Consider the following 16,219-nt stretch of genomic DNA (forward strand, 5'->3'; position numbering starts at 1 on the left):
GGGGTAGACACTCCCACTTTACTCAACTGAGCCCCATATTTCTTCCCCTGGTCATTTTTTGACAAGTTTTAAAGGAAATTATAAGTAAGTATGGGAGAAAGGTCCATAATAATACATTTTCGCTGCTGAGCAAGCCTGGGAGAGGAAATACTCCTCCCACTTAAAGACATCTCAAAAAGGTACAATTAAAACCTAAGGGAAAATACCAGCATTTCTGGATTTCAATTCTGACAGGCCTGCTCATTGCTAACACAGGAAGAGCACATGCTTTATTGTTTATTCTAGAAGTTGCATGGTGACCGAGAACTTTCATTAAAACAATGACTGACAGGAAATGAATGGGCAGCACATGACACAGGCAAAGCATGTTAGATGTTAAGGTTGCAATCCTATACACACTTACAAGTAGGGAAGAACTACTGAGTAACATGGGGCTTACGTCTAAGAAAACAGGTATGGGTTTGCGCCATTCAGTGGGTCAGACCCACATCTAGCCATGCTTGGAGTAGACTCACTGAGATCAACGGGACTCAAGCTAGATCCAGACAAACGCTGAACACCTAACCATGTCTACTCATAAGTAAGTTCTGTTGAATCCAGTGACTAAGTCTGCTTCAGTTAAAAAGCCCAGAAATATTGTGTGCTTCAGCATTTCACGAGCGGGATACCAAATGTGCTGCCAAAATCCATTTTAGCAAAGTGCCGAACGACAAATGACTCACCATCATCATCAACAAAAGGAACACATTCCTGGCCACCCCACAACAGGTATGCCTATTTTCTGGAGGCAAGTCAGCAGAAATACAGGACTGGAAAATGATAGGTTAATTATTACGTATGAAGCTGCCTTGGGTCCATCCAGCTCCACAATGACCGGGAGGGACCCTCCAGCATTTTAAGGCAGGAGTCTTATGCTAGCGCTGGGGATCGATCCCAAGTCCTTCTGCATACAAAACAGATGCTCCGCACAATTCAAAGTGTTGGTGCTGACCTTTAAAGACCTAAACAGCCTCGGCCTTGTATACCTGAAGGAGAGTCTCCACCCCCATCATTCAGCCCGGACACTGAGTCCAGCTCTGAGGGCCTTCTGGCAGTTTTCACACTGCAAAAAGTGAAGTTACAGGGAACCAGGCAGAGGGCCTTCTTGGTAGTGGCGTCCGTGCTGTGGAACACCCTCCTATCAGATGTCAAGGAGATGAGTAACTATACAATCTTTCGAAGACATCTGAAGGCAGCCCTGTATAGGAAAGTATTCATGTTTTATTATGCTTTTATATATATTGGAAGCTGCTAAGAGTGGCTGGGGGAACCCAGTCGGATGGGCAGGGTACTACTACTACCACCACCATATTTTTTAATGTATAAGCTCAACAAATCTGGGCAATCACCCCCCCCCCCTTTTTTGTTGCAGTCCAAAAAAAATAGGGGTCGTCTTATACATGGAAAAATACGGTAATAATAATAATAATAATAATAATAATAATAATAATATAGCTACAGCTGTTTTCCATGGCTGATTGTTTCCCATGTGTGAGCTCCTCCAACCCTCATTTCCTGGTGTAGATCTTTATTTCACCCTTGTTAGCTGGTGTAGATCTTCATTCATCCCTTCTTCTCTGGTTGTGGCAGGGTGCCATTTTGTTTTTACCTCAGGTGCCAAAATGTCTTGGGCTGGTCCTGTATCCAGGCATTCTAACTTGAGATTTCAGTTATTCTAATAATTTTTAGGGGTTTTTTTTTATTGTTGTAGCGATACATCTCTGAAATCCTAAAAAGGATGAAGGGGTGGTATACAAATGCTTTAGATATGTAAAACAAGCAAAAATAATCATGGCAGGGAGAGAGTGGTGTAAGATTTTAATGTATAAAAATCACTTGCTAAAAGATCCGGGGGGGGGGGGACTTAATAAAAAGAAAGGGAAAAAATGACACTTTGAAATGCTGACATAGCATACCAGAACTGGAGTAGAAAAATTAATTAAGAAAATGTTCAGAGGGAGGCACCAAATGTAAAGAAAGTCCAGAATTTTTTTAATTTGTTACTGAGCTATTGAGTTAGTTTATCATTGGCATTGTTAAGGAAATATATTTAATGGTAGATTCTTGGCTTTATAACTTTTTGGATTTCAGTTGTACTCTAATATATGATACCTTTTTACAAAAGCATTTTCATTAAGTATTTTGAACAATACAATGTAACAGATATGTACAAACATTTAGAAATTAAAATCAAACTGCTCTGCTATCGAATATGGAGTGACTTATTTAAGCAAGTCAACTTGGCTACAGTAGCACATATTTAAAACCAGGCTTTCTTTTGTACCTGATTTTGTGATGTTATTCTTTTTTTTTGTTACTGGTTTCTTCTTTTTATTATGACTTTGTTGATAAAATAAAAAGGCAGCAAAAAGGCAGAGCCTTTTGTCTTTTATTCCAACAGCTCTACAAGACACAATTGTTGCTTCTTCTTGACTCTGTAGCCTCAGGAGTATGATTTATTGTTAAATAATGATTTGGATAATCCTACTTTTTAAAGATATATAGGCAAACCTTAAGCATTTTTAAATGGAACTATGTCTGACTTTCTTGTGCTGTGTAATCCTATGCATGTTTACTCAAACCTGGAGCTTACTCTCAGGTAAGTGTGCTTAAGGAATGTTACCTATATATCTGGATATGTTCAAAGACACCACAATTGCTTACTGAAAACTAAAGCTACAATCACAACAACTTGAATTAATGCTTAGTCTGGTACGACTTTATTGATGTCAATAAGTTTAAATTTTATTGATAAAAATCAAACTATTTCCACTCTTCCTCCTTCACAGTCTTCCACTGGACATTTCATTTCAACTCAATGCCTCAAAGCACTGCCGGTGAAAACAAATGACACACAATTGGCATCACACCTGAGATAGAAATAGGAAATATCATTTCCATCATGGCTTCCAAAACAGTCAATTCCTACCCAGAATAATGTTTCCAGTGGATAGTTTCCCACATACTCCAACTCTGTTAAGTGTCCAGATTCCAGCATGGAACAACATGAGAAGTCAGTATTATACCCAAAGGTGATCAGAACACTCATAAATTGCCACCAATGGCTGATTATAATTCTCTATGTACCATATTGGCCTGAATATAAGCAGCACCCGAATATAAGCTGCACCTTCATTCAAGGGGGGGGGGGGAGAGAGAAAAAAATACAATACCCGAATATAAGCTGCTCCCTTAAAATTCAGCAGGTGCCAACAAAGTAACAACAAAATAAATAGATAAGTAACATAATATTTATTTTCTCTTTAGTTTATGCATACATGTCAAATGCTGGAATGCTCGTTGTGTCCAATTGTTTATTGTGAATATTGACATGTATAAAAAGGATGGCTGTAAACTAATTGAAAAACCAATAAAGATGTCTAAAACTTTTTTTTTAAAAAAAATCAGCAGGCACTCACACCCGTTCAGTTTCACCGTATGTCTGTCTCGGCAGTGATATTGTAAAAGCCAATATTTGTAAGGTCGTGAATTTAAGCCACACTTTTAACTTTTCACGGACGGAATTTGGAAAAAAAAAAAAGTGTGGCTTATGTTCAGGCCAATACGGTATATATGGGGCATAAGTTGTTTGCCATGAGAACAAAACCCCAGACTTGACCATGACCACCATTTTATCTGGATTGGGCTTTAGTTGGTGAAGTTTCATGGACTGCTTCACCCGTTCAGACACTGTTTCACATATAAACCAGCAATATCAATCATTGCATTTCAATTCTGCTCCTCCCTTCCACCTTTAGATTACATTCAACCAGTTCTGTAGAATTTGAACAGCAGCATTTGGAGTTGAGACCATTTTATCAAAATATGTCAGTCGTGGTTTTTTACAGAAAGAAAATGTGTGAATGACCAGCAGATGACCCCTGAGCACACCTAATCTACCAACCGCCTGCTGGACCTTCCCTACCAGTGTGCTGGTCAGGTCAGGTCAGAGAGCAGAGATGTTGATGGGTGCCACTTGGTTTCCAGATACATAAGGGTATCCACAATTGCTAACCCAAACCTGCCTACATTACAACTGTGAATCCCAAATGATGGATTAGAATGTCTGTTCTGGGCAGTCTCTGGAATGGCAACTAGGAATCAGCACAGTCAATCCAAAGAGGTAGGTAGTTTCAGGGTCAGAGTTTGGCACTTGCAGATCTGTTCTGAACAGACTCAAACCCACTGCCACTCCTCAAAGGGCATGGGATTGTCTTTAGGAAAATATCTAGAGCCAGGGCGTTATTAGAAATTTCATTTCAGAAGAAGCAGGGATTTGAGAGAGAGATTTTAGGTGCTTTCCCATTTTACTTTTTTGGATGCCATCAGGAAATAGAAATAGGCAGTGGACATTCTGGCTCTGGTATTTTGTATCAAAGGGCAAGAAGAGCCTTGTTGGACCAGACAAAACACCTATCTAGTACAGTATCCCTTTTCTCACAGTGACCAATCTATGGGAGGCCAATGGAACCCATGACAAATGATGAGTTTACTACTGGTAAATATGATTCATCCACAAAGAGCTTGAAGGCTAAATGCTGGTCCTACTGCACTTACCTACAGGCTTTTGTTGGAATCCTGAGATTCCCAGCCATCTTTGCTCTTTTTTGAAAGGACATTTCTATCTTCAGACATACACTTAAAAAATATGACGACAGTATGTATTAAAACGGTCCAGCACCAAAAGATAAGTAAGTATGGCATTCCTGTTAACACAAATAAGATACAAATTGTTTCATTTGCCTTGGACTACAATAGAAGATTCATTTCAGGTTCCTATCATCTGTGGTCTGTTTCCATTACAGTCCTTATTGTGAAATAAGCCAACCATCCTTACTTTTAAGTATTGCTTGGCAAATATTTGCCACGGCAGCATTGATTAAAAAGCTTTACAGAAGATGAAGGCTAAACCTCCAGGACATATCTTTCTAGAAAAATTCTGCCTTGTTTAACTCTCATTACTATACATATTTACCTATGGAACAATGGACCGATTGCCTCACCTCCTGCTCTGACCTTTTGGCTACAATTCACTTTGTTGCATAATGAACTGGATTCCTCACATGGCAATAGATTCCCAGTAAAATTCATTGGTTTGTTTCTGTGAGGCACCTGGATGTCATTGCTAGCCAATAAATATAGATCATGAACATCAGTATGATTTATAAGGTCGCATGTACCATAAGAAGCTGCCTTATCCTGAGCCAGAAAATTGGTTCATCTAGGTCAGCTGGACCATAAAGAAGGCTGATCGCCAAAGAATTGATGCTTTTGAATTATGGTGCTGGAGGAGACTCTTGAGAGTCCCATGGACTGCAAGAAGATCAAACCTCTCCATTCTTAAGGAAATCAGCCCTGACTGCTCACTGGAAGGACAGATCGTGAAGCTGAGGCTCCAATACTTTGGCTACCTCATGAGAAGAGAAGACTCCCTGGAAAAGACCCTGACGTTGGGAAAGATGGAGGGCACAAGGAGAAGGGGACGACAGAGGACGAGATGGTTGGATAGTGTTCGCGAAACTACCAACATGAGTTTGACCAAACTGCGGGAGGCAGTGGAAGACAGAAGTGCCTGGCGTGCTCTGGTCCATGGGGTCACGAAGAGTCGGACACGACTAAATGACTGAAGAACAACAACAACAACAAAGGTCAGTATTGCCCATTTTGACTAGCAACAACTCTCCCAGGATTCAGACAGGAATCTTCCCTGGAGATCCCAAGGATTTAACCTGGGACCATTTGGATGCAAAGTAAGCATGCCCCATCACTGAATTGTGTTCTCTTCTTATTCATCTGAAGCTATTGCAGGTGTAACAGTGGTTGCCAACACAGCAGCTGTGGGTTCAATAGCACCCTTAAGGTCTTCCCTGATACCTATGAATTCTCTGAGCCTCCCCACACACTGCGCCTTTGATCTTGAGTTGGTGAGAGTGGTTACCTTCTTCTTCCTTGAAAAGTACATGGAGCTGAAAGAGGAAGCTGAAAGAATGACACTCTTTCCCACTTCCTCTCCCAACTCTATGGATTTTTGAAGATTCAGGTCAATTCTACTGGATCTCTCTTTTAACCAGAGGTACTTGGGAAAAGCAAAGTGTGTGTGCATGCACATTCTATTTTTCTGTTTCCCCAGGGAGGAGAGAGAAGTGACGAGAGGGATGGCATCCATAGAACTTACTCAAAAATCCAAATCTGCTCACGGTCGTAAAAAGCCTGGAGATTGCTGAGCTGTAAGAACTGACCAGTTCCAGCAGGGAATTAGCTGGTACAGAAAGTGATCACCTATAGTATGGAAGAAGTGGAATGCAAAGCCTCTCCTTACCTGTCTCACTGTTCTGTATAATCATATCTTACCCATAAGCAGCCAGTTTAAGTCTGTTTGGCAGACCACTTTGCTAATATAGGTGAGTGCATTTTAACTTAAAAGCACTTGAGAGCAATGCAGTCAAGCACTTTTCAAAGTAACAAAGACCCATGGTGGCCTCGGAAGTCCAGAAATAAATGATCAGGTGACAAGAATGGTACAAGAGGAGATGGTACCAATTGTGCAGAAGCCCTAAACAGATAGCTTCCAATTCTAAACAATGTTGAGTAGCTGTGGTATGTTAAAAGCAAAGGGTTAAGGATTACTTCTTGAAAATTTGAGCATTTAATCAAGTGCAATAATTGTGAATAATCCCTTTGTTATGACAAAGACTCTTTGTTTCGGTGCTGTGGATTTCAAAAGTCATGAGATCTGCTGAAGAGAAGCAGACAGAACAGAGGTAAAAGGTGGATAGTACAGTCGATTCAGTACTTATAACTTGCTCTAGAAGCGGCCTAGGAGGCGATAACCATATTACTTTCACAATCTTGGGCAACCTTTGTGGAAAACACAACGGCAGGAAATTTTCTCTGCTTCAGACCATTGGTCCACATAGCTCAGTACTGCCCACAGTGACTAGCAGCCTGTCTCCAGCTGTTTCCAGGCAGTGGTGTTTACCAGATGCCAGGGACTGAAACCAAGGAATTCTACACAAGAGATAAACAATGTAGTATCCTCTGGAAGTTGTGGACTAGAACTCCCATCGGCCCCCAGTCAACAGTCAATGGTCAGTTAAGATCAAAACTGTGGTCCACAACATCTGGAGTGGAAGGTACCATTTTTGCTACATGAAAAGTCCTACCAATGAGCCGTTGCACAGGTGGCTCATTTGGGAACAGCTTGGATGGCGAGGAAGGTTCTTCCTCAGCTCCCCACAAAGACAGCCCAAGCAAGCATTCTTTGCTGAAGTCTGTGAAAAGCTGAAGAATACCTGGTGCTCCTGTCAAAACACAATGGTGACTGGGGCGGGGGCTGCCACAGAGAGGGAACTTCCACACATTTCATCTGCTCAGCTAAGAGCAAAGGCATGAATGTCAACTTGCTTTGGAAAAAGAAAGTGCACTGTGACCTGGCAGGTCTTCCTGCTTGTTTGCTCAGATAACCTGCCTCCACAACAGGCTTGAGCAAGGGGAGAGGGGAAGAAATTAAACCTTCCAAATGTTGGTAGGCTTCGCAGCTAAGCCACTTCTCAGCTCAGTTTCCTGGTTTTACTGTATTATCTAATCGCAAGGATAAAAATGACAAGGAATACTGGTATTTGGCCTGAGCCTAAAGAACAAGCAATGCTAGATACATAAGCTAGAAAGCTAGCAAGTCAGGGAGAAAGTCAGGCTACAACCTCTCCTCCTCATGCTTGCATTCCATGTGCAAGCTTTTTTTCTTTTTTAATGTGATGGCAAATAGCCTCCCTCACCTGCATGCCACTACTGTGGTACCTCAGTGGTACCACAGGTTACAGTGGTACCTCAGGTTAAAGACGCTTCAGGTTACAGACGTCACTAACCCAGAAATAGTACCTTGGGTTAAGAACTTTGCTTTATGTTGAGAACAAAAATCAGACAACGGCAGCGGGGAGGCAGTGGGAGGCCCCATTAGCTAAAGTGGTGCTTCAGGTTAAGAACAGTTTCAGGCTAAGAATGGACCTACGGAACGAATTAAGTTCTTAATCCAAGGTACCACTGTATTTTGACTTTGCTCTTATGACTGAGGTATGTCTGAATGTGTCATAAAGGGTAGAAAAGGGAAAACTCAATGTGTGGGAATGGTTGAATATTAGAGACAGAGAGAGGAAGTGGAGATGCTGTATAGAGGGGACTTTGCCAACTTGGTGCCCTCCAGAGGTTTTGGGCTGAAACTCCCATCAGTCCCAGCACAAGGCTGATGGGAGTTGTGGTCCAAAACCCCTGGAAAGCACAAGGTTGGTGAAAGCTGGCCTAGATTCACTCAGGGTTGGAAATGTGCTTTTTGGTTATGCTGAGTTCCACCCCCTTTTCCTCCTCTGCCCCCTTAAGCGCTAGCACAGCAGGGAGAAAAAACAATGCAGATTATAATCAAGTGGTTCAATTGACCAATAAAAATTAGTAGGAAGACCAATAACAGGCCCAATGAACAGATGCTAACCTATAATCCATTTTACGTGCTCTGGACATACAGTGGCAGCAGCATTTGTACTCAGAAAACTTGGCTTTCGAAGAGGCTGAAAAATGTTTTCAGAAGATTGCTCAGCATCCCTCTATGAATGCCAAGGAACAAAATTATTACACCCCAGCCAGACCAAGCTTTCCAAATGCAAAAAAAGAAAGAAAAATCTTAAAGCTACTTAGCAAAGAAGGCAATGTCTAAAATTATCTTGCGCAAATGCCAGTCTCTGGGGGACAATACTAGTTAGATTGGCCACTTTGGAGAAACAGAATGCTGAACTAGATGGACCTTCAGTCTGATCCAGCAGTGCTACTCTTGATGTTTTTGTGTTGCCTTTCACAGAAATCATTGAGTCTTCATCCCCAACCATAATAAAGGCTACATACATTCATCCTTTGTTACCCTTGCCCCCCCCCCCACCTCACTTTCTTGTGTCCTCATCCTCCTGGCCCATATCTAAATTTGAAATGTATGTGCTTCACACCAGGGGACCACCTTTTACTTATGTTATTCTGCGGAACAATAAAGGTATATGAATGAAATGTCAACAGTGACAGGGCCTACAGACCTTCTGAGCTCTAAGCTGGTGTTGCTCAGCGATTAAGAGCATAAGCTATGATAGAGGCACCCTTCGTTTAAACCCCAGTTCAACCATGAACTCACAAAGGCATACCCTTACGTCTACAAAAGGTGAAGAGCGAGGTAAACCTCAAACAAGTGCCAAGAGGAGAAAATAATGAATTGCCCACAGCACTCCAATTAAAACTTTATCAGGATAATAACTACAAAATGGAAGATGTTATCAAAACAGCTTGAGCAACTCTGTAAATTCTTCTCTGTTACTCTCCTCTCTTTGCTGCTTTGTTAGTTCAGTCATAATTGTCTCCTGCGCTTTACAGAAGTCACTTTGTCTCCTCAGCCCTTTCCATGCCTTTATTTCCATGTGAGGCAATTGTGGGTTGACTGGGAAGCAGCCCCACCTGCAACTTCACATCCACTTCCTGGAACAGTCACACACAGTGAGCTGTTGTCTGTATGAAACACACAACACATAAGCTTCTGCTGTATGTAAGAGCATCACACATTCAGGATACCTGCACAATCAGGTGACCCAATTGTGTAGAGCCCCTACTGTATGTGTCAGCAGGGATTTGTGGCTTGGGGATTTTATTACAGAGAAGCAGGTGTGATGTTGGGAGCAGGGCTAAATGTGCAGTCTCGCTTTTCGGTCAAGACACAATTGCCCTACACCAGCCTTTCTCAAACTTGGGTCCACATATGTTAGGCCCACATCATCCCTGACCACTGGTCCTGGTAGCTAGGGATTATGGGAATTCTAGGTTCTAGGGAACCAGGCAGAGGGCCTTCTTGGTAGTGGCGCCCACCCTGTGGAATGCCCTCCAATCAGATGTCAAGGAAATAAACAACTATCTGACTTTTAGATGACATCTGAAGGCAGCCCTGTTTAGGGGAGTTTTTAATGTCTGATGTTTTATTGTGTTTTTAATATACTGTTGGGAGCCGCCCAGAGTGGCTGGGGAAACCCAACCAGATGGGCAGGGTATGTATGTATGTATGTACGTACGTATGTATGTATAAACAAACAAACAAAATTATCTAGTCCAACGACATCTGGGCACCCAACACACAAGGCTGCCCTACACACAAGTAACACATGAATGGGTTTTTAATTTCCAACCAGCTTTCCCACCCATCGAATACATGGGGGCAATAATACCGGCCTACCTCACAAGGTGTTAGAAGGATAATTGAGTTAATGTATGTGATGCACTTGAGCAGGTGGGGCAAGGGCTGCAATCTGAGAAGCATGCACTAGTAGAACTTGGAATGCCTAGAAGATTCTGGTGCTCAACAGGACAATGGACACCTCCTTTCCTATCAAGGTACAATCCACCATTCCCTGAGGTAGCTCAGTTGGTACAGCAGAAGACTCATCCTCAGGGTTGTGGGTTTGAGCCCCATGTTGGGCAAAAGACTCCTGCATTGCAGGGGGTTGAACTAGATGACCCTCATGGTACTTTCCAACTTTACAGTTCTATGGTTCCATGATTCTCAGGGCCCCAACAGGTGTGTTGGGAAGGACCTTCACCCAACCCCAGAAAAATAGGGGTAGCAGACAAGCAGCCACCCAAGCTGTCTGATTGGGTACACAAGGGGGTTTCCCTACTCATCAAGTCCAAATCCCCTTCCTCCACTGTCACACTTTCCCCTATTTGACTTTGCTGCTAGTCTCACAGGCAAGATGCAAGTCTCTGTCAACATTCGGATGAGAACTGAAGAAGAATGTGCCGCATGTGCAGTTCAGCTTATCTGCCTCGAGAGAAATGTATTTTAGCACGGATAAAAGTGTCGCTGAAAATATTCTAAGAAAACCGAGACTGATCACCAGACAGATTATGCCGGGGATGAGACTAAACACAGTCTGTCAGCTTCTGTGCAGGTATCTGGAGCCAGATCCCAAGGGAAGGTTCCAAGTCTTTGGTGGTTGTTGTTTTTTAATGAGATAAAATTATGGTGAAGATTATCTCTCTTTTGCATAGCTGCAGCCCAGTTTCCTAAACTGCAGGAGGAAGTGAACCAAGAAATTTTCGCATCACTAGAAATGAAACACAGTTATATGTGCACCCCTGCCCTCTTCTACACTTTGGCATTTGTGAGCTCGGTGCAACAAGACCAGCACCAGGTGCTGCAGTTGCCAGGAGGCTGGGGAAGAGCACTCGCCATCTTTGCCCTCCCCAGCACTCCCCTTTACCTGAGGGTAGTTGAGAGAGCCAATTGTAAATCATCTAGCCTGGTGAGATGACCTACCCCACTCCCTCTGCACTGTATGACTTTCATTTTGCTCTGTATTTATATATTAAATTCAGATTATATCCTGGTAATATTGGTTTATTCTATATTCATTGATTTGGCTGTATTTGAATTTATTGCTGTTTTGTATACTGTACTGGTCTCTCTCTCTCTTTCCCTCCCTCCCTCTCTCTCTCTCTCTCTCTCTCTCTCACACACACACACACACAGACATTTTTCATTTTGATAACTGGATGCTAGTTGCGAAACACTTTGGGCACAGTTCACTGTGAAAAAGCAGAATACAGTCATACCTCATGTTACGTTTGCTTCATGTTATGTTTTTTCAGGTTGTGTCCCGTGGCGACCCGGAAGTACCAGAAAGGGTACTTTCACCACTCGCGCATGCGCAGAAGTGCTAAATTGTGCTTCGCGCATGCGCACAAGCGCAAAATGGTGCCACGCACCTGCGCAGATACGGCGCTTCAGGTTGTGGATTTTTCATGTTGCGAATGGGCCTCCGGAATGGATCCTGTTTGCAACCAGAGGTACCACTGTATAAAAAAAACTAAACTAATGACTTGTTAAGATAGTGGATTATTGGGCCATACCAGGTGCGGGTATCATTTCTGAATGTTCTCCTTTGCAAAACAACAACAACATGTAGTAAACCAGAAATCCAGTAAAAATGATTTTTTTTGTAGCCCTGCCCAGGGCTTTTAAAAGAAAATATGGGTCAACGTTCAAGAGAATGACACCCCATCTGAAGTCTAAAATAGTATAGTCCAGAATCCCATCACCTCTGTCTCCCTACCACCCCATTTGGCATAATGGGTTCAGTCATAAATACAAATAACAAACTCATTCTCAGAGTGCTGATCTGTGTAAGGCAAAAAGGGACCATCCTTGCACAAGTGCAGGGGATCAGCTGAGGAACCCCAACTTTTTCAGGAAGTACAAAAAACTTTAGAGTGGGAATGAGGGGGGTGAGAACCAAAAACAGCCCAATCACCACTGAACGTACTCAATGCTCAGTCAGTGCTGATTGGCTGATGTGGGAGAACACAAACACAGTAGGATGGAAGAGGGCATGGCTGGCTGGAATCTAGAACAAGAGAACTTCCCGTTGCAACATTTTGTTGCAAGTTTCCATTGTGGCCCTTATTTCAGACTGCCCAAACCTCTGTCAGTGATATTAGTGATGGAAGAATAGTTGAGCAAATGAGTCAGAACTATTTCATATCACAATCAAGAATTTTCCTACATGGGTCAAGGCGGAAAATACACACACCTTTGTGTGTGAATATCATTCCACTGTTTACTGTGCTACCTGGACCTGTTAGGAAGATGCCGCTTCCAGGAAGGTGTACAGGTGGCAAAACAAGCACTCTACATACCATTGCCCCATATCATGTAGGAAAAATGTGTGCGATGCAGTCTGCAAATACAGGCCCTCACAGTTTCAGAACTGCAAAGAGGACCTCTGTTAAAAACACCCGTCTTTGATTTGAAAAAAATTCCCTTGAAAAGTATGATTTCCTGGAACATGTGAAATTCTAAAGAGTCTTTTTTCCTTTCATTAAAAAAAAGTCACTTCCTATATTGATCTGGACAAGTGAGGAAGTTTGGCATAATTAAAAAGTTTAAATATTTAGATTGAACCAAAATGAACAGACGAGAACGGTTGCAAGAGTGTTGTCTAAAGTGACCTATATTCGACCACACAAAAAAACAAAGCGACAGAAAAGCAGAGAGTGGGGGGAGAAGGGGGAGGAATTACTCCAAGGCTGTGTTCGAAATTCATTCATTCACATTAGTGACACAGTCGACATCTAAATTAATTGGATCAGAACGCTCAGGCGGATTCATTAAGCCTAGAAATCAGATCAAAGTCTGCACGCGAAATTAAACAATACTCTTCGGAAAGGGAGCCCGAAGGGACTCTCCTACCCAGCTGATCTTTTCGTGTGTGCAGAGCTAAGGAGTGCTAGGAAAGCGTCATCTGTAGGAAAGGCAATAATGATTCTAGGCTGCGCAGCGGGGTATCCAAGAAGTGAAAATGCAAGAATACTCCTATGATAGGAGTCCGGCGCCTGTTAAACCTGTTGCTCGTTACGCTGCTCTGAAAATTAGCACCGCGCAAAAAACATCTGGGGACATAAAACGAAGCAAATGCAAGAGAAGGCGCCAAAACAGCAGATAAATAGATCAATCGCGTAAGCAAATTAATAATCCCTCTCAACAGCATAACTCCAGCCTGTCGCCATCGCCGGATCAAGAAACTTGTGTCAGGTGTGGAGGTGGTGGGGAGAGGTTAGATGTGCAGGTTGGAGATCCGACATAACAAGCAGTACTTCATATTTTATTGGTCAACCAAACACAGTTTATCGCCAAGTAGTACTTACAGCCAGGTTCTGCCTGCAGCAAGCAGCAAACGTGAGGAGGAAAGACTGTTGGGTCCGGATCCTGATAACTGCAGCGCGGCTCCTTCACAGCTCAGTCAGATTCAGCAGCCTCCCTCCACCACCACGCCAGAAAGAGGCGCCTAACAGAAGACGGAAATTAGGAACCCGGAGGTTGCCTTTCGAAGAACTCGCCCCCTGGGAAGAAGGGGCAGCGGGGCAGCCGAGCCCTGCCTTGCGAAGAGCCCGCCAATCCCGAGCGCCTCCTCCCACGATCCCGCCCCCTGAGGTCGCTTTCGGATCCTTCCCAGCGCGGCTGCTTGTAAACAGTGCGAGAGAGACGCTTTGTCGCCTTCTCAATGGAAGCCCACGTGGAGAGGCGGGGCGCCGAGCGCGTAGGAGGAACCCGGCGGGCGGCGGGGGCGGCGGAAACGAAGCAGCCTCCCATTTCCCATCGCTGCGATGCGATTGGCCGAGCCAGGAGACGCCCTTTTCGCAGATCGGTGGCACACTCAGGTAGTGCTCCTTCACTGGGGCGGCGCCCCCATAGCTATCCCACTTAATATCCAAGTTGGTGACCGTCACTGCCTCTTATGGGAGTAAATGCCATAGTTTAACCACAGCGACTTTGTTAAGATACATTATTTTGCCCGCCCTGAATCTTCCAACATTGAGCGTCATTGGATAACCATGAGTTATGGCAGAGGGAGAAAAACTGCCCCGTCTACTTTCTCCCATGCTTTACACCTCTTACTCACCTATTCTTGGAACCAAAAAGCCTCAAATGTTGCCTCCTGGTGCTTCAAGACAAGTGGTCATGGATAATGGGAGCTGTAGTCCAAAAACAGCTGGAGACCAAAGTTTGGGAAACACTGCTATACTTCTTCCAAGCACTGGAATGTTTTGCTTGTTGCAATTTTATATAACTTCCCTGCACAGGAATCATAATGAATGCTCAGTGGATAGCCAATGTCATCTAGGCTGCCTCTGTAATCTTTGTGCCAACATATCAGCTCGAGGAACAGGTTGTGTGGCAGTGGCCTAAGAATTCGTTATATTACTGCCTGCAGAAAGTTTTTGGGGAGGCCTTATGACCTTCCATCAATCAACTGTTAATCTGGAATTGGTGCTCTTACACAATAAACCTGCTAGACATGGAACATCGAAATATGACGGGCAGTGGACAGTACTTTTCCAAACCAGACAAACTGGGAATTGGTAGCATGAAACACTTGGGGAGATGCAATGGATCTTGGCTTTCCTGGATTATATGAAATTAAAAAGAGTTTGTAACATGAGCCTCAAATGCTATAAATTCAAGGAGTCACACAATGCTCATCTGTAATTTATACCTGTTTAGATCTGGTGGACCTCAGTCATTTTCTTCCAAAGGCTCCTTTTCTACATTTACTGTGTTTAGCAACCAGAGGATATAATTTATTTCCTGTGGCATCCGGGAATTTCATAAATGAATCATGTGTTAATCTAACCACACCTTGGGAAAGAGGTGTGGTCTAGCTTGCTATAATGACAACTGTCTTTGTAGGAGATCTGTATTGTAATATATGGGCTCTTATGAACGCGGGTGGTGCTGTGGTCTAAACCAGCAAGCCTCTTGGGCTTGCCAATCATAAGGTTGGCAGTTCTAATCCACACGATGAAACACCGGCTCCCTCAGTGGAATTCAACTGGACTTAACCATCCAGGAGTCCTTTACCTTTACCTTTTACATATGCTCTCTTAGAAATGGACACCAATTTTTCTATGGCTTGCCATTTCTTCAGCTGTATATTAGATGACTACATCTCAATTGGAAGATGTTATTATTATTACAGGTGTCATTCAAGGGCTAGCGATTGTGAAATTGCAATTAAAACAAACTGTAATTAAAGCACTGATGAAAAAAGTCATCATATTGAACAGTGTTGCCAGTTAGCCTGAATTACATAGGCAATATTGGTCTTCTATACTTTTGAAAAACATGGCCACTATTGCCTATAGAGTCATACCATGAATTTATAACCATATTTCAACAAGTGTGATTTACCGTATTTTTTGCTCTATAAGACTCATTTTTTCCCTCCTAAAAAGTAAGGGGAAATGTGTGTGTGTCTTATGGAGCAAATGCAGGCTGCGCAGCTATCCCAGAAGCCAGAACAGCAAGAGGGATTGCTGCTTTCACTGCGCAGCGATCCCTCTTGCTGTTCTGGCTTCTGAGATTCAGAATATTTTTTTTCTTGTTTTCCTCCTCCAAAAACTAGGTGCGTCTTGTGGTCTGGTGCGTCTTATAGAGCGGAAAATACGGTATCTTGGAATCATGCCCTACAGACATCCAGCATGGTTATGGTCTTGAACAGCTCCCATTCATTTCAACAGAGCTTATGCAGGAGAACATCCCAGTGGGTGGTGCTGTTTGGGTCAGATCTGTCTGCCGCCCATTTTGTGGTGCTCCAAATCTACTTCA

General features: G+C 43.2%; 1 protein-coding gene across 1 annotated transcript in view; it reads right to left on the bottom strand.

Moving 5' to 3' along the window:
- Positions 1 to 14,058, bottom strand: part of FRMD1 (FERM domain containing 1) — a 54,583-nt gene extending 40,525 nt beyond the window's left edge. Inside the window, exon 1 of the mRNA XM_081000689.1 lies at positions 13,759 to 14,058. The gene's annotated coding sequence lies outside the window, so the exon portion shown is untranslated. The remainder of the gene's footprint in view (positions 1 to 13,758) is intronic.
- Between the last annotated feature and the right edge of the window lie 2,161 nt (positions 14,059 to 16,219).

This window comes from Podarcis pityusensis, assembly GCF_964106645.2.
Source record: "Podarcis pityusensis genome assembly, chromosome: 3".
Classification (NCBI taxonomy): Eukaryota; Metazoa; Chordata; class Lepidosauria; order Squamata; family Lacertidae; genus Podarcis; species Podarcis pityusensis.